Here is a 26,919-nt window from a genome sequence, read left to right as displayed (position 1 = left end):
GACACTTATATAGCTATTCACAAAACCATGCCGCCACTTATACACCAACACACAGACACATACAAACATTTATACAGTTTAGTCACTAGTCTGAAGTAAGATGCAGTTAAACGACTCACTTATCGAGTCAGTTACGCAACACAGAAAATCATCCCTTTACACACTTGTACACCCACTCATTCTTTAACAGGCCTTTTCCTATATATATAAAAGATATTGAAAATTTTAAGAAAATCACATTTTCACTGGATGATGTCATCAGTGATGTCATCAGTGATGTCATTTGAGATGTCATGAGTGATGTCATGAGTGATGTCACTGACCATGTCATGAGTGATGTAATATGTGACGTCATCAGCAGTGGATTGCGGGTGCGCGAGTTATAGTTAGCTGAACTAACTATAACGGGGGAATTTCAATGGTTTTTTACGAGAGAAATGTCCAGCTAACTATAACGTGTGTGAAACCTATGGTTTTTTCAGTGAATTTGCAAGGTTTTTTAAATGCTAATTCCTAACTATAACGTGTGTGAAACCTATGGTTTTTTCTGTGAATTTGCAAGGTTTTTTAAATGCTAATTCCTAAATATAATGTGTGTGAAACCTATGGTTTTTTCTGTGAATTTGTAAGGTTTTTTAAATGCTATTTCCTAACTATAACGTGTGTGAAACCTATGGTTTTTTCAGTGAATTTGCAAGGTTTTTTAAATGCTAATTCCTAAATATAATGTGTGTGAAACCTATGTTTTTTTCTGTGAATTTCCATGGTTTTTTGAATTCTAATTCCTAACTATAATGTGTGTGAAACCTACGGTTTTTTCTTTGAATTTGCTTGGTTTTTTACATCATTTTTTTTCTTTTTATTTTTTTCCTTTAAACACTATGCTACCTATGTATATATTCATGGATTTAATGCATTCTTCAATATAGTATGATTCACCTTTTTTAAATAAATGGTTAGATATAGTTGTATAACATAGTTAATATCTTCAACAAACCTTTTTTTAATTTTAATTTTATTTATTTTTTATTTTTTTACCGTGCGCGTACGGTAAGCTTACCATAAGCGCACGCTTCGCTTTATGTATGGTGAGCGCACGTAATATTTATACTCCGTGTGCGCATGCTTACGCAATTTGCGGACGCGTCCGTACTACCTACGTGACGCGTAAGCGCATGCTTTATACGCGCACGCGCGCGCGCGTGTTACGCGGAAGTGTACGAGTGTGCCTGTAATACGCATGCGCGTGTGCGTGTGTCTTTCGTACGCGCATGCGTACTTTTACCGTACGCGCTCGGTAAGCTTAACGTGCGTGTACGGTTGGTCATGTGATCAAGAAACAACACTTTTGATTGGTTTAAACTACTTTCAGTTCCAGAATCTTCCTACACCACACCCATTCCCCTCATTACTGCTTGTGATTTCTTAGGAGAAGGAGCTGAATTGTCTTTGGGATACAATGGCAGAGCAGCAGTCCTCTTCTGAGAGTGAGCAGGGCAGCAGCATCATCAGACAGAGAAGGAGGAAACAGAAGAGTTCTTTTATTTGGGAGTATTTTACATTTCCTGAGGGGCAGAAAAAGGTAAATGCTCCTTTAGTTACCTGCTCACTTTGTGAGCGTGTGTTATCTAGAGGTAATCCAAGGAAGAAGTATTCCTTTGGTAATCACACTATGTTGAGACACCTTAGGGATGTTCATCCAAGGACTTTTGCTCGACATACTGAAGCAAACCCTTCAGTAAGTCACCCGAGCACATCCGCAGAAGCTCAGCCGAGTACATCTTCGGCAGCTCAGTCAAGCACTTCCTTTGCGGTGGGAGCATCACCCTTTTCTGCTCCTCTAGAAACAAACCCTCGATTTCAGAGGGTACAAATGAGGTGCACCAGATGTTATGGTCTAATTGTTCATGGGGAGACCAGTATTTCCCTAATAAACAATAAGATAGACCAGCACATCTGTGGTCCTTGTTAATATTCCCATTCTTTCTTTCCTCTGTCCCTGTATTAACACAACAGCTCTTTTAAGAGCCAACCTTACCTCACAACTTTTTTTAAAATTTTTGAATTAATTTTTTTAATTTTTTTTTTTACCGTTCGCGTACGGTACGCGCATTTTTAAAAAAAAAAAAAATGTTTTCACCCTACAAGGTCCTTGAGGGAGTACAACGGAAATGAGAAAAGCAGAGAGAGGAGAACACAGCAGATTATCAGAGTCAGAATCTCAGAACTGTACACCTCTCTCCTCTCACCAGAACCAGTAAATGGCAATGTTTCCCTCTCTTTTTTCACACATATACATGTTAATTACAAATCTCAGTGCTTCCCACATTTTTTCAAATGAAATCACACATTTCTATTGATTGAAAACTTCAACCCTTTTCCAAATGAACCCTTCCCCCAACTTGCCTTCTGCCTGCTACCATAGCAACAGCTCATGGAACACTGGTGTGAGCAGAGAGGTCAGAAGTTCAGCACACAATGTTTCTATTCCAAAGAGCAAGAGTGCTTCACCTGTCAAACCTAACAGCAAATCCAAATTAATCTTCTGTGGGAACACAATTTTCTGAACCAATACAAAACATGCTTTTAAAAATGTAAACATACAGCCTAGTTTTAACTGTAAAATGGTTTGAATCAGCCAATGAGTTCTTTTTATTAAAAAAAATATGTATGCCTCCATTTTACAACTGTCTTTCATTTCATATTGCCATTCTACTGAAAGACATCTCCTGAGTGCATCCAGATCTCCTTGAAAGATGTTCACAGTGGGGATTGTAGGTCACAGCTATGTCTTCTGGAGTGAAAAGTATGCAGAAAAAAGAGGTATGGTGAGAGACCTTGCTTTGCCAAATGTAGACATTAAATGGATTGGTCAGAGAGGGTTAAAGTGGCACCAATTAATGCCTTTGGTGAAATCTTTTCTACACCTCCAACAGCCTAACCTTATTATTGTGCACTGTGGTGGAAATGACCTAGGCACTTTAACTGGGGTAGGTCTGGAAATGCTTGTTAAGGACACCTTTGTGCAATTAATGTTGCTTTTTCCTCAATCTGCCTTTGTATATTCTAATATATGCCAAAGGCAAAAGTGGAACTGGTCCAACCAATTTTGTCCACAGATTGACAAAGCAAGAAAGCACGTCAACAAATCTATTTCTGCTTTCCTCAGAGACTAGGGTATGGGTTCTATATACCACAACAACTTGTGTTACAACAGGCAAGGCATTTATAGAGGAGACGGTGTACATTTCACTGATGAAGGCAACAGAGTCTTCCTCTTGTACTTTAGACTCTGCATCGGTACTTACTTGTAGGTACCACAAAAAAAACACTTCATAAACACAACGGCTCTTTTTTGAGCCCCCTAATATCTAAACACTTAAATTTGATTTTTAATTCTAGGTTTTTTTTGGGGTTTTTTTTCCGTGCACGTACGGTAAGCTTACCGTACGCGCACCCCGCGATTTTTTAAAAAAAAATGTAAAATGTATTTTTCATACTTTTGGGACCTTCTTGGACCCCCTGACAAACGCTAGGGGGTCTGCAACTCTCTTCGTTGCCCCCTTTTCACGTTCTCCACCTTTGTTTATCAGTGTGAGACACACAAAATGGCGACTGACACTTCCTGATTTCGACCGATTCGAATGTTTACAGTCATGAAACCACCAATCAGAATTAAGCTTGCGCACGGCAGCGTGCGCGTACGGTAAGCTTACCGTACGCGCTCGGAGCGCGCTTATAGATATATACACCAGACCTGCAAAAGGCACATCCCTGACCTGAGGACTACCTCTCTGCCAAATTTCAAGTAATTCTGTTCAGCCGTTCGGGCTGTATCTTGGACTAAAGGTCCTATGGAAAAACGCATGGGGAAAACACGTTTTGGGACCCCCCTTTTTCTCAGCCCCCGCTTGACGAATCCCCCCGAGACTTTCAGGGTAGGAGCGGAGCGGAGCGCCCCACCTATTTTGAAAATTTCGCGAGGATTCGTCAACCGGCGCCAAAGTTATTCAAAATAGAATGTTGCGAATTTCCTATGGAAACACGGTCCTAACTATAACTATCTACTGGCGACCGCCAGTAGAAAATATATATATATATATATAATTTACTCCGCTCCTACCCTGAAAGTCTCGGGGGGATTTGTCAAGCGGGGGCTGAGAAAAAGGGGGGGTCCCAAAACGTGTTATAGTTAGGACCTAGTTTCCATAGGAAAAGCGTTTTTTCTTTGCCCAATAACTTTGACGCCGGTTGTCGAATCTTTGCGAAATTTTCAAAACTTGTGAAGAGCTCCGGTCAGCTCCTGTCTTTGCCAAGCGGGAGCCAAGAAAAAAGGGGGGTCCCAAAATGTGTTTTCCCCATGTTATTTTCCATAAGAAACTTTAGACACGGCTACAGCCCGAACTGCTGAACAGAATTACACCAAGTTTGGCAAAAAGGTAGTCCTTGGTTCAGAAAGAGCCCTTTTTGTGAAATTGTGTAAATCCATTCAGTAGTTCCTGAGATATTCAAAAAATAAAAAGTTTCATTATCTGAGCGGAGCCTAACCTCTGAGCACAAGCTTGGCTCTAATTGGCTGCCAACACTTAAAACCAGGAAGTGTTGGCAGCTATCTTGTGCTTCGCATTGATCAACCCATACAATTGCCACTCATCGAGTGACCTTACCAAGTAAGTTGTGCCTCAGTGAGGTATCTCTCTTCTTAAAAATGTGATTTACATTTTATTTATATAGCTAGCGCGTTGCAAGTGCTGCCTGTACCTGACAATCTGGGCGTGCACAGATGCGGCAACACCCGCACAAGCAGGCGCTCCATTCACAACGTCTTGAGTCTTCCGCGGCCGGACAGGCAAGTGTTAAAAGAGCTACTCAAGAGCTGTAAACTGATCCCTGAAAGTTGTTAGGAAGGAGGCAGAAGCGCTGATGGGAGTCTGCAAGGAGGAGTGCCGATCTGAGTCTGCGAGGAGGAGCGCCGATCCGTGCTTTACCACACAACCTGCCTTAAAGCCAAGAATTCGCAGACATGAGGCTAGTGCGCAGGCCAGGGGGTGTGCGCGCCATGGGTTTCACACACCTGGACAAAGGGGTGCACCCCCCTCGCAGGGCCCCGGAGACAGGTGTGGGCCGGTTGATGGCGGTGGCTGCTGTTTCAAATTTTCTCGGGTATGTTTCCCGCGGGAAGGCAATGAATGGTTGCATGGGGGTAGCGGAGCTACCTGGGCAGTTTGTGGGGGTGGCAGGACAGCTTAAAAGGCTGTAGATCAGCCTGATGAGCACCTTGCTGCTTGCCTGCCCCTGAAGATTCCCGGTGCATGCTGCCCCCACCGTGAAGGAGACTTCTTTCTTTCTTTTCCTTTGATGACTCAACATGGCCACTACCCCCCTTTTCAAGCATCGGTCGAGGGCAGCGACCTAATGGAGTTCTTATTTCGACGCAGTTCTCCTTTGGATCGGGGCTGCTCGTGGCTGCCACAGTTTGACGCCCATCTCACCACCTGTTTGCTCTCTCTCTGGGACTGCTGAGGGGGTGCCTCTGAGGGGCTCCGGCTGCAGCCACAGTTGCACAGCCTTTTTTCCCCTTATATTCAGAGGCCTCACCAGTTGCCGCCGTAGGGACACTGTGTGGATGCGGCCAGTGCAGAGGCATAGGTGAGGTGGGGATGGTTGGGCCTGGCTGGGGACGCGCGGGCTTTGCATCTGACTGTGGGATTTAGCCGTTATTATATAGGGGCAAAGTGATGTGAGTCCCATCTGTCTCAGGAGCCCTGTGGCCCCCCTTTGTCCAGTCTCAAGCAATTGTCTAGTTAATACTAGTACTGGAACATTTCATGCCCCAAAAATCCATCACACAGGAAAGTCCTGGTTACATGGTGGAGCCCTCATGCTGGTTTTTAAAAACCTCTGAAAAACACGTTGTTAAATATTAAAACAAAAGTCCTGGTTTTGGGTTCGAACAGCAGCCATGGTGCCGAAATTACCCACAAAGCAAAGCTGAACCACAGATGACATATTCACTCAATAAGTTGATCTATCATTATTGTGCAGACGTAAATAACACCTTCTCAGCCTTCGACAAGGAGCCCGTCCTGGTTCTCTCACACCACCCACTTCTTTAGATAGTCGGTTTTTCTGGGAGCGCAGGAGGTTATGATATAGTTCTAATTCTAGTCTTAGAATATTTAGGAAAGAACAGGCCATACGTTGTTTCTGTTATTTAAAAATATGGCCGCTTAGCCTGGCCGGTCCGATCTGGCCTGAGCTGGTCTTTGGCGTCTGCCTTCCTTGGCCCTGTGTCCAGGAGCAGAGCAGCATACTAGGGTACAGGGGAGGGGAGGGGGACACAGGATTAGACGGGTCCCATGTAATTGTGACATGTATCACACCACCTGTGCTTATTATTTTGTCAAAATTTCGGGAGAGAGGTTCTAGTTTCCTTACGCTAAAATCTGTTGACTTTGAATGTAGGCATCGGGGTTCAAACCTCGGCGGGAGGGTCAACAGCCTGATATTCTTTGCAAATCACTTAATATAATCTCCGCGCCTAAATATAAATGTCTTTCTCTGCAATGTGACTAGGGCTCGTGCAAAGCGCTCCAATTCCTTTGGGTCCAGTTCTCGCTATATAAAACTTCAAAATAATGTTCCAATAAGAGCATGTGTGTATAGAAGGAGAGCAGGTTAGCACTCACCTTGGCAGGGATGGAAGGGTTCAGGTGACCTTCATATACAGTTAAGGCACTGCCACTTCATGGCGTTTAACCATGTTGTTGACAATATGAGAATACCAGGGCCCAAAACATTTAGTGCTCTAGAAAGCACCTCAGCTCTGGCCAGAGGATGTGTTTTCTGCAACACATTTGAGCAACCCACGGAACCCCAGTCGGGCACGTTTACCTTGATGTGCAGTGGATCATGTTGGAGGACAGTCACCCAATTCCTACAATGCATCTCCCTATGTTTCCTTGCCCTACATCTTACGCAGCGGCTGCTTTGATATGCAGACATGTTCACTTTAATGGATATAACCGATTCCAGTGGTGGAGTTCGTTTTTCTGATCGCACAGTCATTCCAGTGGGCCTGTCCCAGAGCTAACCTGCATGCTCAGTTTCCACTGTCAGGGCCCCCCCCTGTCCGATCTACACCATTAAAATCTCTCAAATGCAGCTTAAGAAATCGTTTTAAAATGATAGGATACAGGTGATAAGTTTTCAAGTCCACTAAAATGCCTTTTCCACAGGGATAGCTTGTGGGGCTGGGCCCCCTGCTGGAGAAAGCTTCATACGCCGGGCAGATGTTTCAAGATCTTTGAGTCATATTGCTTGTCTGGTCAATAATGCACCTGTGGCAGAGATGTATAATTTAGGAGTCGGATAGTGTACCTGCTGCGAACATATGTGCATAACTTGTACTTTTTACAGTACTAGTGAGAAAGGTACGATGGAGTGGGCATGTTCTGCGGAGACTCCAAGTAATCATTTAGTGACATATTTATCTCCAAAGGAAAATCATATGCGAGTATTGTAAATTTGCAGCAGGATCTCGCTGTGTGTGACAACTACGGTTTAAATAGGAAAAATGCAGTGCAGCCTGAGTCCTTAGAACTTGCTGACGAGGCCAGGATTCAGGAGAGGCCACAGGTTGAGGTTAAGAGGCATGACTTTAAATAGCATTGCCAGTTTTATATGGTTACGCGTGCTTCTCCCATGTACAAAAGGTGGTATTCTTAACAGGAGAATGTGCATTTATGGGCCCATTGTCACATGCTTGTGTTCATTTTTAGGAATAATGATTTGTAGCACATAGCATGCCCTTTGAGAGCATAGTTGGTGGATGGTGACAGATCTAGCTAAGGAAAAATCACTAAGCTAGTGATTCTTTAACTTTTTTATGTGACTGAGATTAACATACCTTTTCCACCACTGACTGCTATGCAGCTTGGGGGCCAGCTAGACACTCAAGTGGCTTTCCTGGTCCCCACTGAGCCGACTGCTATCTCAAAAACATGGTGGAGGTCTTTTACCAGATCTTGGGACTGACCAAAATAACAATTAATGAGGCCTGAACATATTCATACCAGAGTTCTTTTCCCATAAGTATGGACCATTGCCCTACACAAACGACAAACACAGCCAGATCAGGTGGCCTAATGAACCAAAGCTTTCACTATAGGGACCTGCGTTTGACCTCATGGCCACAGGTTCAATGCCTGACAGGTTCCATTCAGCCTTGCATCCTACTGGGGGCGATAAAATGGGTAAAATTGAATTGTGTAATCTGTTATTCAGCACCAACTTAGCGGTTATGGTGAACTCGCATTTTACACACGTCAAGCCAGTTGTGGGTCATTTACAGCAACAGCTAGGGCCCAAGTATCTAGGTGTGTTGTTAATGAGCACCTTATTATGGAGGGATAAGTCTCTTGCCTACATCTTTGAAGTTCCAACCCAAACTCTTCAGGTAAGGTGCTTATTTACTATTGCCAGAAGAATTTACCTCCCATTGCCTGAGCAATTTTAAATACTTTAATAGATTATAGTGATGCCTTTCCATGAGGGACCTCAATGTGGAAACTCAGCAGGTTTCAAATATTGGAGGATTCTGAAGTATGAGCATACTTGCCTAAAACATTGTTTACTTTTCCATGGCACTAGGAGGCGGACAGCATCCCCAGGTAGCAGCTGAATACAATACAAAGTTCCTACACTAATATGCAAAATGTTTTTCGGCATAGCTTAGCACTACCCAAGCCGCAACATTATTCTATACCGCCTAAAAGAATGCTGTGATCTGTAGGTACATAATCCTTGATGCTTCCCAAGAAGGTTAGCTAAGGGAAAGTGGGAAGACCTGTTTTTGGTTGCACCAGCCTATTATGAACTTCCTTAACAGGCGCCCGGGGAACATTCAGCAGCTAAAGTCTTTTAAAAGGCTCTCAAAAATCAATTTATTGGTATAATGCCATCTGGATCAGGTGACCAAGCGCAAAGGTTGGAAGGGTACACCCCGGACAAAAGTTGCCCGTATAGATGTCGATAAGCTGGAAAGGATCTTGGGGGTCTTGGGCAGTGTATGTGAGTCTGGGGATGGAGGTAACTTTGTTTTCAGCATCGCCCCTCACTGCTTTTTTCTCTTGCATTCTACAGAGCCTGTAGGGTTTCTGAAATTGTGGTGGGGGCCAAACAGGACATCCTCTGCAGTATTTCTACTCAGTAATATTTTATGCTTAGGGGACACTCTGGTTGTCACCAGTCCACGCTCGAAAACAGACCAACGTGGAAAAGGGGATCAAGTGATTCTGAGGTGAGTGCACAGGTTTTTTGGGGTGCTCAGTCAAGGCGAATTATGCATAAGAGTATGTATGGTAGTGCGCCATCTCCTTGTCACTACCCATGCACTCCTCTAATCACCCAGCCACTTCCACGTCCTTATCTAATCACTGCACCAAAACCCAAGCACTCATAAATTCACTATGCACTCTCCTTGCAGGACTCTAATCATCCAGTCAGTACCCATGTACTCATGCCATGACCCAGGCACTAACACATGCACTGCTACAATCCCCTGAGCACTACTGATGCAGTCCAGCCATCTCCTTGTCACTATCCATGCACTCCTCCAATCACCCAGCCAGTTCCATGTCCTTATCTAATCACTCCGCCAAAACACAAGCACTTATAAATTAACCATGCACTCTCCTTGCAGTACTCTTATCATTCAGTCACTACCCATGTAGTCATGCAATGACTCAGCCACTTACTCATGCACTTCTACAATCCCTGGAGCACTACCTATACAGTTCAGTAATCTCCCTGTCACTACCTATGCACTCCTCTAATCACCCAGCCGGCACCATGTACTTATCCAATCACTTGGCCAAAACCCAAGCACTTATAAATTCACCATGCACTCTCCTTGCTATACTCTAATCATCCAGTCACTACCCATGTAGTCATGCAATGACCCAGGCACTAACTCATTGCAAATACAGAGGAGATCATTCTAATCACAGGGGTACCCCAACACATAGTGTTCCCTAGTGTATGTAGGTGTCTTCACTGTATTCTAAGTGTCTTTTAGCATAGCACTGGCTCTAGGCCTGGTTATTCAGAGTCAGTTACCACCAGTACCCGTCAGCGAAAAGTTGGGGGCACAGGGCTTTCTGCTCCTCTGTTGGTTCTTTCTTCACATCTCTTGCTTCTTCCTGCACTTTTCTTCGTCTTTCTGGACCTCTGTTGCCTCTTTCTGCATTTGTCTTGCTTCTTTCTGCGCTTTTCTTCCTCTTTCTTCACATGTCCTACCTTTGTAGGCATAGTTAGAAATTAGCATTTAAAAATCCTTTGAAATTCACTGAAAAAAACATAGGTTTCAGGGACGTTATAGTTAGAAATTAACATTTAAAAAACCATAGAAATTCACTGAAAAAGCCACAGGTTTCAGGGACGTTATAGTTAGTTGGACATTTCACTCGTACAAAACCAGAGAAATTTGGCCGTTATAGTTAGTTTAGCTAACTATAACTCGCGCCCCCGCAATGCACTGATGATAACGTCACATATTACATCTTGGGTTTTGGCCAACGCGTCGTCCTTGTCTGCAAATTAAATAAAGAACATACCTGCAGAAACTGATGGTGTGGGCTTGATTCTGTCCATAATATTGGATTGCGATTTTCCAAGAATATATATATATATATATATATATATATATATATATATATATATATATATATTCACTGAAAAAACCATAGGTTTCACACATGTTATAGTTAGCTGGACATTTTACTGATAAAAAACCAATGAAATTCCCCCGTTATAGTTACTGTAGGCAACTATAACTCACGCGACCGCAATCCTCTGCTGATGCTAATACTGTATTTAGACACTTATTTGCCCATGTCTTCTTCCATTAAATTTTAGCTATACATATATTACAAATATTTTTTTTTCATAAAGACACATATGTCATCAGCAGAGGATTACGGTCGCGTGAGTTATAGTTGCCTACAGTAACTATAACGGGGGAATTTCATTGGTTTTTTATCAGTAAAATGTCCAGCTAACTATAACATGTGTGAAACCTATGGTTTTTTCAGTGAATTTGTACGTTTTTTTAAATGCTAAGTTACTTTACGCCATTTGTGGCGTGCGCGCCCACTTAACGCAGTTCGTTCCATGCGCGCACGGTGCCCTTCGTGCACCGTGCGCGCACAGTGAGCACGCGGTGCGCTTCGCGCACCGCGTGCCCACATTACGCTAGATGGGCCATGAACGCACGATGCGCTTCGCGCACCGTGCGCACATGGAGGACATATGATGAGCATCGTTGTGACAGGTAAAATATATGTTTTGATTAACTTTAATAAGCCATGCACACGGGGTAGGGAGAATGTGGATATTTTTTTTTTTTTTTTTTATAATTTCTTACCGTACGCGTACGGTAAGCGTAATCGGCGAAATTTTCGAAAAAATTAAAATTGCCTTTTTTCAATTGGGGGGTCGTTGGGGACTCCCTCGACATGGCAAGGTGCTTGGGAGCTGTGTAAACAGCCCCCTTACGTGTTTTTGCACTTGGTTGATCAAACCCCCTGTCAGAGTGCGAGAGAGAAAATGGCGGCCGCCGCTTCCTGGTTTCGACCGATTCGAATGTTTACTAAGATCTAAGGGCCAATCAGAATCGCGCTCGCGCACGCCACCGTACGCGTACAGTAAGAGCACCGTAAGCGCACCGTAAGCTGGCTCAGATATATATATTGATTTAAAGGCTATTTTCTCAGAATCTACTGAACAGATTTACACCAAACCTACAAAAGGCACTTCCTTGACCTGAGGACTACCTCTCTGCCAAATTTCAAGTAATTCTGTTCAGCCGTTCGGGCTGTAGCTGTGTCTAAAGGTCCTATGGAAAAATGCATGGGAAAAACGCGTTTTGGGACCCCCCTTTTATCTCAGCCCCCGCTTGACGAATCCCCCCGAGACTTTCAGGGTAGGAGCGGAGCGTAGCGCCCCACCTATTTTGAAAAATTTGCGAGGATTCATCAACCGGCGCCAAAGTTTTTCAAAATAGAATGTTGCGGATTTCCTATGGAAACGTGGTCCTAACTATAACTACCTACTGGCGACCGCCAGTAGGTAATATATATATATATATATTAATTAAGAAACAATCTTTGTGTGTTTTTTTAGCAATATTAGTGTGAAATTATATTTGTTTCGATATTTCTGTACTTACCATTATACAGATAGGGAATCTATATGTTTGTAAGTGATATGTTTGACACAATATTTTTGTTACATGATATTGTTGATTCCGATAATATGTCACTGATCAGCTGTTTTAACAGTAGCTTTCAATATTATGTGATAGGTAGTCGGATTAGGTTTCACCCAGACTACTGGGCCTTCACTGAGACCGTCCTTAATAGACTTATCACAAATTAGTAAGAGGCCTGGGGACAAATTGGGCCAGATGTGATAAGCAGCACCTTTTCAAGGTATTGAAAACATTTACTTCAGGGAAAGATAAAACAAGGGGGTCTGCAGCCATCTAGTTGTCTAGACAAACAAGTTGCTTTTTTATTAATGTAGTATGCTGTTAAAAGTTGTTTTAAAAAAAACGTTGCTGAAGAAGAGGGGGGTCTTAGGGAGTGTGGGATTTGGGGGCATAATGCTCTTTCGCGCCACCGCCTCCGACCCCCACCCCATGACTGGCCTGGTCCTGTCTCTTTAGTACTATGCTAGTATGGAGGAGAAAATACAAATATAGCTTTTGTTTTCATTTCATAAACTACTAATGTCAAGTGTTTGCTTTGCATGCACCATAAATGCTAGCAAAAATTGGGGCATGTAACCAACAAAAAACTGTATTGCACATTTTGCTGTGAACTACCTGATTTTCACTAACCGTGTGCCCTTCTCAGCCCGGAAGATTGACCTCCACACCATCTATTTCCAAAATCAAGCACAGCCACACGTTTACTCTCCAAAGCATTGTCAGGTAGCCAGCAAAGTGCATGGCCTTTTCACAAAAACGTGAGCATGCATATATCAGTCTGTCACTCAGCATCCCCGCACAAGTAACAGGTGTGCCCAGCCACAGAGCAGACCTCTAAACCAATAGCTAGCTCTGTGTTATATTGAGCAGTAGCCCTGGAAGTGCTTAACACTTTGTACAGCGTGAATGGACACCAAATTACAGCCCTTCAAGGACTAAATGAAGCAGTGTAGTATGCCTCTCCACCCTCAGAGCCACTGCACTGACTACACAATTGGGGGCTCATTTACAAGCCCCTTGTGCCCCAGTTGCATCACTTTTTTGACGCAACGCCGCCGGTGAATTTGCTCCATATTTACATGGATGTAGATGAGTCACCTTTTTTGGGTTACGATTGTTTTATCAACGTTGGAATTGGCTGCGCCGTGTTAGTTTTTAATTTCTGCAAGGTTGACGTTTCATCGGAAATGCCTCCTGTAAAACTGATGTCATGGTATTTACCACTTTTTCAGTTTTTAGCGCTTCTGCCTGCTGCACTGCCGGAGCCTCATTCACTATATTTTGATGCACTGCAGCGCAGCATGCATTCTTGCTGCACTGCCGTGCATCTACAAGTTATGGCGCATTCCTGTCCTTCTCCCCTGCACTGGCGCACAAACAGCAGCCGTGCGCCAACACAGACACCCTTGCATCATGTTGCAAGGGTGCCTGCACTGCAGGGATGATTGTTTTTGTGCAGCAAGGGACACCCTCCTGCACAAAAACAGTCTTTGATGGCATTTTCCTCATTTTATGAGTGCTGCAGAATGCAACACACATAGAAAGAGGAAAAACCAAGGAGAAATAAAAGTATTTCTCCTTGTTGCGCCACTCCTATACCTCCCCTGGGGAGGCGTAGGATTCTGACACATTCCCAGCTTTACAAAATGTTGTGTCAGGTTCCATGGATGTTTCTGGGGAAGACCCACAGCAACACCCCTAGATCTCCCCTTTCACAATGAGTAATGCATGAAAGGGGCCCATATTTACGAGGGTATGTAAAGCCACGCAGGGTGGCTTTACGTGGCCATGTAAATATGCTGAAGCCCATTTTGCTGCAAGTACATAAAAAACAATGATGCACCACCGGCGCAATGGGCTTGTAAATGAGGCTCCCAATGCGTCACAATCCTTTCACCTGATAAATCCAGGCGTAGGAATTACGTTTTGGCTGTGGCCAAGAGACCACACCAGCTGTAGTAACTTGACTGCAATCTGCAATCAAGTAACAAGGTAAGTGAGCCACAGAAGGTGGGTATATGTATGTAATGTCACATTTTGTGATAAGACATGCTGATGTCACACATACTAGTGGGCACTATGCCCACTTGTCAGCGACACATCCGGGACCAATATGTTGGAGTGCAAGGTGACTTTGTCACCTTTCCACACTTTACCACATTGGTCCCCATACAGTAGGCTACTTGCATCAGATTAAACTGACTTAACCTCACTGTTTTGACGCATTGCTGTTGTTGCATCAGTTTTCTTGCTCCATGGAGTGTTGTATCGTAAATACAACAGGGCTTTCTTACAAGCCCCTTGTGCTGCGGTTCCTTCACTTTTAAATATGGGAAAAAGTGACGTACCAGCAGTGCAAGGGGCTTGTAAATAAGCCCTGGCGAATTAATGGTATCGTAATCTATTTTGCCGCAGGCGCAAGTAAACTGACACATCATTGCTTTAGCGCAGCGATGCATTCGTTTCTTGTAAATGAGCCCTAAGGTATCCCTTTAGAATATGACCTCCCACAAAGAGCATAAATGAGCAGGGGAGCGACCCTAAGGACTTCGGTGTAGCCCGGCGGATCTGGCAATCGCTTTATTACCTTGATAGTGGTAAGCTGACCCTTGCACAGAAGAAGATGGAGCAGCACCTGAGTAACTCAGGGCTGCGCCACCAGTGCCAGATTAAACCCTGAGGAGCCCTTAGGCAGTCCAACTTTTGCCCCCGCATATTATCTCCTAATACCCAATGCACCAGAGGTTTTATAAACTGCCAGCTGCCAGAAGATGAGCTCTTAAGAGACAAACTGTTGTGTGAATCTGATGTCTCTGGTTTATGTACTTTAAATAGTATTTTGATCCATTGCAGCGGGCCCCTAAAAGGAGTGGCGCCCATAAGCCAGTGCCTACTTTTCCTATTTGGTAATCCGTAACTGTGCGCCATCCCCTCATGTCCCCCTCCCTCCACACAGGTAGAACTCTACAGGGGCCTTTTGTAAGGGGCTCCCTCCATTACACAACTCCACTTTGAGGCGCATTAAAGCGTTTGGGACACTGGGCCCTACTTTTGGTCTATACCCTGTCCAGGAAGCAGACACCAAGCAGAGAGGATCATTTTACAGGGATTAGGGTGCTTCACAGGGAAGGACTGGCTGCCAAAACTGGAGACTTGCTTACAAACGTCGGCCTGGGCTGGGCCACCTCTCTCTCACCTGCTGCAGGTGTCGAGGGAATCAAGGCACTCTTAGGTCAACAAAAATGCAAACATATACTAGATTAATGGCAGCTTCTCCGGTGACAGACTTTTTACGCACACCCGGCCCGGATGGCTAGGACAAGCAGCGGCAGTGCTTAATTTGTGCCAGTGGTTTCCGGTGCCTAGCTCCGGCACTTATTTCTTAGGGCAGGGCCTATACATGACAACGGCCTCCCTGGTGAATAGATGATATTGCACACCATAGTAAGGGGTTAATCAATGCCTGACTGGGTTCAGTCAGTGGTGCTGCATTGGGCTAGATTTGTTTGTGGTGTAAAATATTTCCATTTGGATGAGGGGGCCGCCCTCCTTCTCATGAGGCACCCCCACTTTTCGGCGCCCCACCGTACTGCACAGCTGCAGCACTAGTCATTCGATGAAGCAAGCGGCAGGCTTATAAATAAAACTGAATAAAGGCAGTAAGTGATTATTTCATTTTTGTTTTTTAACATACGCTACTGAAGCAAGCATGCAGGACTTCCAGTGCCTCAAGCCCCAGTGCCAGAACGATTCCCCTCACTCCTGTGGAGAGCTAGAGAGTGAGAGGCAGGCCCTGGCAAGCGGGAGGGAGGAGGCAGACGTACAGATCGAACAGCACAGAGTAAACATGTGACATCGAAAAACATAAAAAGACCTAGTATAAAAACTGAAGCCCTTTCCAGAATGTCTGACAGCGAGACCCACACGCAGCAGGCCACTCTTGAACCACCAGAAGCACCCAAGACCCCATTCGCAGAGACCTCCTGTGAGGAGCTCAAAGTTACCATGGAAAAATGGTGAGTGCCCCTAAAATGTGATGTTTGCCTACAAGAATGTACCCCATAATACTACTGAGCACAGCCTATACAGCGCCCACCACAAACTGAGTTGTTATTAGGTGCTATTGATGTTAAATGAAACTATATATCACATGTGGCCCAATTCTGGGTGAGTAGGAGGGAGTGGGAGCAGCTTTATGCCCTCTGAGGGGCAAGGGTCCTGTGTTTGTACTCTCCCTTTACAATAGCGATTCCACCAAAACACGAACAGGCCCTTAAATCATCAAGTCCATGTTTTGTGGTCTCATGCCACCTTACTGTATAGTTGTACCCCCGTTGAGGGAGTGTTCAGGCTACTATTGGACCCCAAAATTATTGGACCAGCACCGTGGTGTGCTAAACAATGTACAGGATGGCCTCACACAACTCCCAGGTGTCAGGCTGGGAAACAGCCACTACAACGCGGGCATCACATCGCGATGCCATTACAACGTGGTCGTTACAATGACCGCGTTGTTACCACACAATGCCATTACTACGCAAGTCGTTACATCGACTTGCAGTAGATGGCGCGCTAACTTCAGAAATAGTATAGTTTATGTTAGAAATGGGATTTCTGGTTGGCTAAGGCTTGCGGCAAAGCCAGGCAGAAACCACCACTCTAGTCAGGGCAAGGAAGTTACACGCCAAAGATAAACCCTGCTCACCCCCTTGGTAGCTTGGCACGAGCAGTCAGGCTTATCCTGGAGGCAATGTGCAAAGCGTTTGCACGCGCACACAGCAACAGCACCCTAGGCCCACCACAAAGGAAACTCCACCCAAGGTTATATATAAAAATAGCCTTTGTATTATAATAAGCACATTAGATAATAATCACATAATTTACACTGTGCCAACTGGCACTAGATAGAATTTACAGGGGACTATTTACACAAGACAGGGCCATTGGACCACCGTCAGACTCATCACAAATCACCAATTGTAAATGTAGAACAAATAAAGCTCTCTCCTGGCTGGAATCATTTCTGGAAAACAGATCCTTCCAGGTATTTGAAGGGAACACTAAGTCTCAACCTGCTCCCCTCTTATGTGGAGTTCCGCAGGGCTCCTCCTTGAGCCCTACCCTTTTCAACGTATATATGTCCCCATTAGCTCAGATAGTCTCCCCATTTGGAATTCAGCTGGTCACCTATGCTGACGATACCCAGCTCATCGTGGCTCTGAACCAGGAAGAACAGTCCTCAGTAAATCTTTGTTCATGCCTCAAAGAAATCAATAGATGGATGACCCTTTCACAGCTTAAACTCAATGGGGATAAAACAGAGCTTATGTTGTTGGGTAATCCAGCCAGCTTTAATCCCAGCATATCATGGCCAACAGACATGGGACCTGCCCCACTACCTAAACAAGAAATAAAAAGCCTGGGCATATGGCTAGACCAAGATCTCTCCTTTATGACACAAGCAAGGAAAACGGCGGCGACCTGCTATGGTACCCTCCGCACTCTACGAAAAGTTCTTCCCCTTCTGCCCTCGTTCGCTCGCAAAATTGTGGTCCAGGCACTTATCCTTTCCAGGCTGGACTTCGGCAACTCCTTATATATGGGCGCCCCGAGAACAGTAATCTCTAAACTCCAGACCGTTCAGAATTCGGCAGCCAGGCTCCTCACTGGAACTAACAACCGCAGTTCAGCCAAACCCGCCCTGCACTCATTGCACTGGCTCCCTATACAGGAAAGAATTCATTTCAAGACCCTCTGTATCGCTCATAAAATCCTTCATAACAAAGGTCCTCCTGCCATTAAAAATCTTCTGAAACCCTACAAACCCACAAGAAACCTCCGCTCTGATCAACTCCACCTAGCTGCAGTCCCCAGAATCAGAAAGGCTCGTTCAGGAGGCCGCCTCCTGTCCTATCACGCCCCGAAACTCTGGAACACTCTTCCTCTCTCTATCCGCAAAGAAACCAATCATTTGTCATTCAGAAAACAACTTAAGACCTGGCTTTTTCCGTAATTTCCATCACCTCCTTCACGCTCTCCGCAGCGCTGGGATGCCTCCGGGTAGCCATGCGCTATATAAGAATATCTTCATAATAAATGTAGCGCACAACCAGTAACTACTGGTAACGTTAGGAACTTAGAATGAGATCCTGTGGATGCTTAAATCACTTTGCGTGTGAACCTTCTATGGCATAAAACTATATTAGGCCCAAACCTCATTAGCATCATACATTACGCAATAGGCATTACAGTAGGCATCACAAGTGTAAGCACTTTAGGAAATAAATTGACATAAAAGAACAGTGTGCCCCAATCGGGGGCATAACGCACTGAATCTGGCCCCAGGCCAACTGGCCTCTCACAGGGCTCCAACACCCTATGTCCAGCAAAAGTCAGGGCTGGCTGCGCATGCAGCAAAGAAAAAGCGCGCAGGGGCACAACCTAAACTTTGCAGCTGCCCACTAAGTGCTGGGCAGCTGGGAAAATGAGCCTGGGCACTAGCGTGCCTCCTGAGCCCCTCTCTGGGACTCTAAGTAAGAATGAATGGGCCCCCAAACGTTGCAGCTGCCTGCGCTCTGGCAGAGCAGCTGTGGAAGGTAATGCAGGCACTGGCACTACACGTGCCGTGGAGGCCCCACTCTGGGACTCTTCAAGGAAACCTGGCCAAATGTTGCAGCTGCCCGCAACTGCGGTGTAGCTGGAAACTCAGCCAAAGATGATTTGGCACCACTGTGCCACGGGGGGCGGGCACCGATAACGTGCCCTGACACCCACCCACACTCACAAAGTCCCACTCACCAGGACTTCACAGGAACTCCTCTGGTCTTCTGCGGCGGGACTCCTCCGGACTTTCGGGTCCGCAACACCACTCGCAGGGGCTCTCTGCAGGTATGGGAGCCCCGCACCGAACTTGAGCCTTGCTTCACCCGGTCCTCCTCCTCGGGACCGGGACTTTGTTCAGGGATTGCCTCCCCCCTCTTTCCAGCTACGGGGGAAGGCAGAAATGGAGCCCGCGAGGCTCCATGCAGGCCTCGCGGCACGATACCCCGCCCACCACCAGGCGGAACTTCTAGTACTTCCGGGTCGCCGCGGGCAGCGCGGTGGACCAGTGTTCTCGGCGGCGGTGGTGGCAATACGCGGTAGGCTCCCGTTGCAACTACGTCATATGCAGGGTGGGCACCCGCCAATGAAATTAGCACAGGAGGCTGCCGAAACGCGGGGTGGGCACCTGTTCGGTCAAATACGCACAGAAGGCAGCCGAGGCTCGGGGTGGGCATCCGCTATGCCGGCAATACCGCAGGCGGATCCCTTTTCACGATGGGCAGCTCAGCGCTGCGGAGCATGCATGCTCCTCTTCACTTTGGCAATTTAAATCTGGCGCTCACAGAGATAAAAGTCAAGCGCTCTGACAAATAAGTAAGGCGCTCTTCTCCATAAGCAAAGTGGCTCTCAAAATAAAAGCAAGGCGCTAGAGTCCAAAATCCAGGGATGAACAAGTGGAGAGCTTCTCCCAATAAAAAGGCAAAGTTCAGGGAAAGTCTTCAGGATGCAGGAGGGCAAAGGCTGGGCCCAGGGGCCAGCTCACAGGGCTCTCCAGCAGGGAGGCAGTTCCCAGTGGCGGTATCTCCTGGTGCCCAGCAGCAGGCCCCCCTCAAGTTAGGAATACAGAGAGAGAACATTTTCATGGGGTCACAGCCCCTTCTTTTATACACAGATTTCCTTTGTCACCAAGGTGCAGGGCAAGGGAAAAACCAGATGCAACTGGTTCTGGAGCACTTTGTTTTGCTCAGCCCCTCTCCCTATTCACAGGACAGGCTAGGGACATTAGACGCACCCCAGGGGGCGGAGCCAGCATTGTGGAGGGAAGGCACAGCCCTATTCAGGTCCCAGGTGCAACTCCTCCCTCCCATCTAGCTGCTGGTATCCCTATTCACCACTGGGCTGACTCATCTTGGCTCCTGAAATTCTCCACACCATCCAGCACCTGTCAATCACAAGCCAGACATGCACTCCACATCAGGCAGGCAGACACACAGCACACAGAATTGCCAACTTCTAGAAGTGGCACTTCTCCTATAGTTATAATAAATCCGCGCACATCATTGCGCAGCATTTATTCCTACGAGTTCACACATACTAAACTTGACCCTGCACTCCTCTCACATCAGGAATTACCATGGACACACATATCCCCCATGCATTCCTATGGGAGGGCAGGCCAGTCTCACTAAATGTAACACAGAGCGCACGCACTTTACACAGGGACACCGTGCTAAAGTGCCTAGAGGCCTAAAACCGCTAACACTACATAGGAAAAAAGGCTAGGATAATTGCAAAAAGTTTAGGGGTGAACCTGCCAGAAGGGCCAAGTCCAACAGTTTACTATTCCAACACTTTCCCTACTGTCACATAGGCTGGAGTTGAAATAGTAAATTATAAATTTCTAATGTCAGAGCGCCATCTACTGCAATTCGACATAGTGACTTGCATAGTAATGGCTTTGAGTGGTAACAACGCAGTTGTAATGAATGGCACACGTTGTGATGACTCACGTTGTAACAAGTCATATTCGTCAGGCTTCATCATCGGCCATCCCACATTCACCAAAGATTCCTGAAAATGAAACTACCCATCTGTGGAGTTTCCGTTTTATTGACATTTGGAAATGGAAAGGCTGACTTGCCCTTGCCGGGATCCAAATCTGAAAATCCAAATTATACACAGATCTGAACTGTACAGCAGGCGAGAGGAGCCTTCTAAACTAGCTTACTAAAAAACAGCAACCCATGACCTGCAGGTAAGACAGAGGTCTCTGCAGTGCGTACATTAACCAAACGAGCTATCTTACTAGGAGTTGAACCTGTGACCTGTAAGTGGCGCAAACATCTCCATAGTTAGAAGAGAACCAGCCATAGGAGGTCACCAGGGAGCGTGACTGGGGTGTAGTTGAAGGACATACTCTAATTTGGATGCCTTGGTTTTTGTTTATTCGCCAGCAAATTAAACTGGAATTTGTTTAGCCAGCGAACTAAAAATACAGATTTTGTTTGTTCCCCTTTTATGGCAGACTTCTCTGGCTTCACCTGGCTGCTGGAGAGGGATCGGAGTTTTGTCTAGTGGCAGATGTGACTTATCTAAGGTTGCGCAGAGCAGGCACAAAGAGTCAATATGCCTGCTGCAAAGAACATGTAATAGGTAGATTACAGAACAGTATTTCATGTGCAATGCTCAGAGGGATGCTACTTTTGTCAAAGGGATCCTTTTGCTACTGTGCAGTTCATAGGTTACAACCATGATCTATCACAGTGAGCTATGAACTACTATCACAATGCTAGATGCAAACAGCATGGTACAGGTTAGAAAGTTATGTTTTTTTCACAGGCTTTGACTATCCAAATTTTACCAATATGGGTTTGTTTAGGTAGAAACAAATTGTTATTAGTAAAGTCAACCATAACCACAATGTTATGTTTAAGCCTTTGCAATATTTTTGGCACTCCGCAGGGCTCGCAGAGTTCTGGAAACTGTTCTCCGCAGAGCGTACCGGACTTTTTTCTATGCTCGCCAACAGTAAGTTGGCGAGCACGAGCAAGTAAAATCCAACGTTAGACCACGTCCCAGCGAGATTTCTCAGCTTGGGCGGTCGCGGATGATGGCTACAGCTCAGGTTGAGAAACCTTCAGTTTGCATTGAGGAAGCTGCCCCTTGAGTAGAAGTTCTACTCGAGTGGCAGAAAGAAGCAGTGTCCTCTTGCACTGTGTGGGATGCCGTTCATGCTGATTTTACAGTGTGGGACAAACAAAATTGTGCTTTAAATGTTCTTTTACTTTCATTTTTTTCAAACTTTTATCGGAGATGGGGGAACCTCCTATCAAAACCTTACTTGCAGAAGTCTCTCTTGCTGAAATTCAGATTGGGTATTACATCTGGCTTTTAGCAGTGCCAGTTGAGGCTGTGGGTGGAGCAAATAGATTAAATGGGTGGAGCCAGTGGTGGAAGTGGGTGGAGCCCTCCACCTCAAACACATGCAACCTTTGAGCAACTCCTTAACTTACACAACCACAACTAACATTGAATTCCCTAACCTTCATCTCCACTCTTTGCTGGAACATCATACCAGTGACTAGACTTCAGGGTTGGATGCTGCATTTTTCTGATGGGCTCCTGGGGGTAGTGGCTGCTTCCAGAACTGGTTGGCTGCCATGACCCAACCACGCCCCCATGTACCATTTTACTCGTGGCCTCCTGCAGAGTAGGACTGGGTTGAACGTTTTGCCAGAGCTGCCTTTGGTATCCTGTTCCAGGTCCTGCTAGACTTCACTAAACCAGACTTACCTCTCACCTACCCACCCCTCCATAACTGTCATCAACAGAAGGAAACAACTCCCGAAAATTGATTCCCACCAACTACCACAATTTATGGGAGGGGAGATTGAGATGTGTCTACTGATGCCCTTGTGGAACGGACAATGAGTAAACGTTCCCCTCAAGTCTGCCTGACGGACCTAAGGGCCAGTCTGGGATCAGCCTGGGCTTCACAGTCTTGGACAGGGCCACGTGCACCAAAAGCCAAGGTAAGATCATAGTTGCCCTTAGTCAGGGCTTTAAGTGGGAAACAAACTGGGGAGTCTCTCATAAGGGGCTTGGCCGATGTAAAGAATTGCGTGGCTGAAAACACTTAAGCTAAAAATCTGCACTTAGTATAGTGTGCTGCCCCGAATGGTATTTCATTGCTTCTGTCCATTCATCCAGATATATAACACAACAAATAACATTACACCTTCAACAAGGCAGGACTATTGGCTTTGTCAATGGTTGTACTTTGCATATGATAAATAAGCAACAACTATGATTTCTTTGTTTATAATGTTCATTACAGCGGCCATGCCCCTTATGAAAGACCCCCACCCCCAGTATTTTTTAGCCCACTTAAAACCCTGAGTAAGAGCAACTACGATATTACCTCGGGTTTTGGTGCACGTGGTTCGATCCAAGACTGTGAAGCCGTGGCTGATCCCGGATTGGCCCTGACTTTTAACTTGGACATATGCTTACCATGTCACTATGAAGTTAGGCATGATGTTACAGTGCTATAAAACATGGGATTCAGCAATCACTGTATAAATACCCGCCTCAAATGACTTTATAAACAGCGACTTGTGATGCACCCAGTCAGAAAAGAGTTCAAAACTCAACTGTAATAAGTTATTACAGTCGAGTTCTGACCTAACAATGCCTGCTGCCAGAGCCATCAGCTGAGGTGAAAGGCAGATCAGACCACAGAGCATAATTAAAGCAGCTTTTTAAAGCAAAGAAAATGTTCTTTTGCTTTTCTTTCTTCTGCTCTATTTTACTAGCTTACAATGAAAAGCAGAAGGAACATGTTTTATTTTTGCCCTCCTTGGATAATTATAGAAAATTTAGAATCTTTCTGCATGTTTCTACACATTACGAGCTACTGCAGTTTAAAAATTAAAGACTTGTGTTGAACTGTTTCTAATATCTTTATACAACAATATCTAACAGGTTTTTGATGTGTTTAATTTTGCACTAGAAATTCTATTTTTATTCTTCGTGTTTGCAAACATGCTCTCTCTTTCATGTGAAAGAGCTACACACTAAGGTTGTAAGTGGTTTGTGGAAAAGATGATGGTGTGACCATGTTTTATATGGGATAAAGTACCCCTTGCCATACAATATAAGGATATTGAAAGTCACCTAAAAAATCTATAACCTTATGAAGGAACTTGGCCTTCTGCCTCCGGCCTCGTTCCTCTATATGGTTATGGAGCTCCTCAGTGACTTGCAACATCCTTATAATGTATTGTGGGGGCGTTTATTCCTCATACAAACTCAGTAGTATGTTACCTTGACAGCAAGTAAAAGAGGGACTGTGAGCGAAAGAATCCAGATCTGATTTACAGTGTGGTTTCAGAAAGGCTCTACAGGCAGTAGGATTGCTCAGTGAACTGAACGTTCGCCTTTTACAAATTCAGTGTTCTGTAAATCAAGAGCTGTAATCCGGGCTTGGAAGACGCAGACTTCCATCCTTCCGAGAGAGGTCGAGCAAATACCATGAATTACTAATAACGTCTGTTACAACGCTTAGGAAAGGCAGACGTGCAGTATTTAGCACTATGGATGCAATCTATCAGAACTCTTAAAAAGACTTAACTATGGAAGCATTTTATGCAACATTAAATTTGGGCTGAAAATCTATCTGGGAACTTTGTCAATGAGAGTCAATGCATGATACTACCGGATGTGTTGATTACCACCAGAAGGGGTGATAAAAACAAAGTCTGTAAGGGGGAGCAGCTGAGAAAAGACGCTGCTGACTATCTTTAACGAGATAAAAAAGGAAAGTACTTTCCCGTCTAGACACTGGGAAAATGTGCTCCACGCATCTTACCTCAAACAACTGGAGGGGCCACGAGGGACAGAGAGAGATTAACATGCGCATGTGTACCTTTGCTTAAAATGGCTAAATCTGACTTCCTACGTTTATGTATATATCTCATACAACGTCAATATTAAACACTTAAAAAAACAAGGCTGCTTTGCTGTGAAAGGTTGTGGGATAAATGAATGTGTGTGGCAAGGTGCAGCAGTGTCAATCAATCAATTAAGGCTTTATTTCGATAAAAAGTTATCATAAAAGCATTACAATAAAAAGTTTCAGTTCATTTTAGTCATAAAAACCATATAATACAATAAAAAATATGAAGTTACATCAATAAGGTTAAGAAACAGATTAAACAATTAATTTAAGCCTGTTAATTCTGATACGCCACGCCCAGGCTAAAAATTTAGAGAGGGCACAAACATACAATGAGCGAGAATCAGACTTTAAAATGCGTAGCGCGACAGCGTGCTGTCTAGTGCCTAATGAGCGGCACAAATGTTTAAGCCATCTTCTCCTCGGGAGAGTATACACTTGGCATTCAAATAAAAAGTGTGCTACAGTCTCGCGCCTAGATGTACAAAAAGGGCAAAGATCTGTCGTCTGTACAGGGGGTTTCCATCCAGATGTGAAAGCGTGGAGTGGGAGAGTCCCAACCCTAAATCTAAAATAAAGGGTCCTATCAAAAGGCTTCTCTATAATGTCCAGATATAATTCTCGGAGGGGCAGGTCCTTAAAACTCAGAAAGTCCTCAGTGAGTCTGCCCAATGAAGAAGTAGTATTCTCATGTACTGCAATCCAGTTCCAATATAATGTTTTAAGAGTCGCTTTTGGTGGGGAGGACCTGCTTTCCCATGCTGAACTCAATCCCAGATTGCAAAGGAGAGTTTTCATATCTCTCAACCATTCAATCTTGTGCCACCCGGGTAGTGACATTACTTCTGCGAGACCTTTGGCGTAGTTTGCTAATTCTGGAACTCTCCATATCCGCGCCCATAACAATAAGGGTCGGAATTTCGCCAACTCATCAATGGGCCGGCAGCCTAGATCAAGCATCAGCGGGGTCATGGGGGTACCCTGAGGGAGTGACATGATAGCCCTGCAGAACTTTCTTTCTGATCTTAACAGCTCACTAGAGTTACATGAGCCCCACAGTTCAGCCCCATAAAGTGCGGAGCTGACTCCTCTAGCTGTGTAAATTTCCATAACAGGGGCTATAGGTCTAAATGTACATTGGCGCTGTTCTCTCAGGAGTGCCCCTGTAACCCTTTTATGTGCTAACAGCATTTTGCACAGATGAGGGGCCCAAAGCATATTGTGCGACAAACGAATCACAAGATAATCAAACTCGTCTACCCTCTCCAAGTGCACGCCATTCAACCTCGGGGGACGCGCAGGTTTCTTGGGTGGGTTCATCACAAGGTATTTTGTTTTATCGACATTAATTATTAGGCCCCGATCTGCGCAAAAAGTCTGGAAGTTGTTTAGCAATTTTTGAAGCCCCATTGGTGATTTGGAGAGTAAGAGTGTATCGTCCGCGAAGAGGAGGGTGGGGATGCGTTTCCCCGCCAGGGATGGTTCATCTGAGGGATCTTTCAGTAGACGCTCTACCACGCCATTAACATAAAGGGAAAAGAGAGTGGGAGCCAACACACAGCCCTGGCGGACCCCTCGCTCTACCGGGATTCTACCAGTTTTTTCTCCCTCTCTACCCCATCTAATCTGGGCAAAGGTGTTTTCATGCAACCTTATGATTAGCAAGAGTATATGATGGGGTACCCCCATATCAGTGAGGACTCTCCATAGGGTCGCTCTGGGTACTAGGTCAAAGGCAGTCTTCAAGTCGATAAAAGCGAGATAGAGACTGTCCCTGGCCAGGACCACCACCTTCCAGTAAACTAATAGCAACCTGAAGGCTTGCTCAATTGTGCCGGTGCCCACTCTAAAGCCTGCCTGAAGGTCGGAAAGGGCAAGAATGAGTTTGCCCCATTTCGAGATGTCGGAGCGCAACAAATCACCTGGAATGCCGTCAGGACCAGCTGCTTTTTGGGTCCTAATGGTTCTGATTGCATATTCAACTTCTTTAATAGTGAAGGGGGGATTAGCCAAATCAAGGTTTTGGGCAATCAGAGGTGAAGTAAAACATGAGATGTTAGTAGAAAAAGTGGTGCCAAGAGTGACAAGAGTAGCACAATCTAACGACCCAGCATGTTCGTCATTAGAGGGAATTATGGCAATTTCACTC

At 45.2% G+C, this 26,919-nt stretch overlaps 1 protein-coding gene and 1 pseudogene across 1 annotated transcript in view; both read left to right on the top strand.

The window, feature by feature from the left end:
* LOC146866278 (uncharacterized) overlaps positions 1-26,919 on the top strand; it is a 215,626-nt gene that overhangs the window by 29,692 nt on the left and 159,015 nt on the right. The window lies entirely within an intron of this gene.
* Positions 6,657-6,771, top strand: LOC146866279 (U6atac minor spliceosomal RNA; annotated as a pseudogene).

The sequence above is a fragment of the Triturus cristatus genome, chromosome 2_1 (assembly GCF_964204655.1).
Source record: "Triturus cristatus chromosome 2_1, aTriCri1.1, whole genome shotgun sequence".
NCBI classification, from domain to species: Eukaryota; Metazoa; Chordata; class Amphibia; order Caudata; family Salamandridae; genus Triturus; species Triturus cristatus.
Note: the sequence above shows the minus strand (reverse complement) of the source record. Positions and strands in the feature narration are given on the sequence as shown.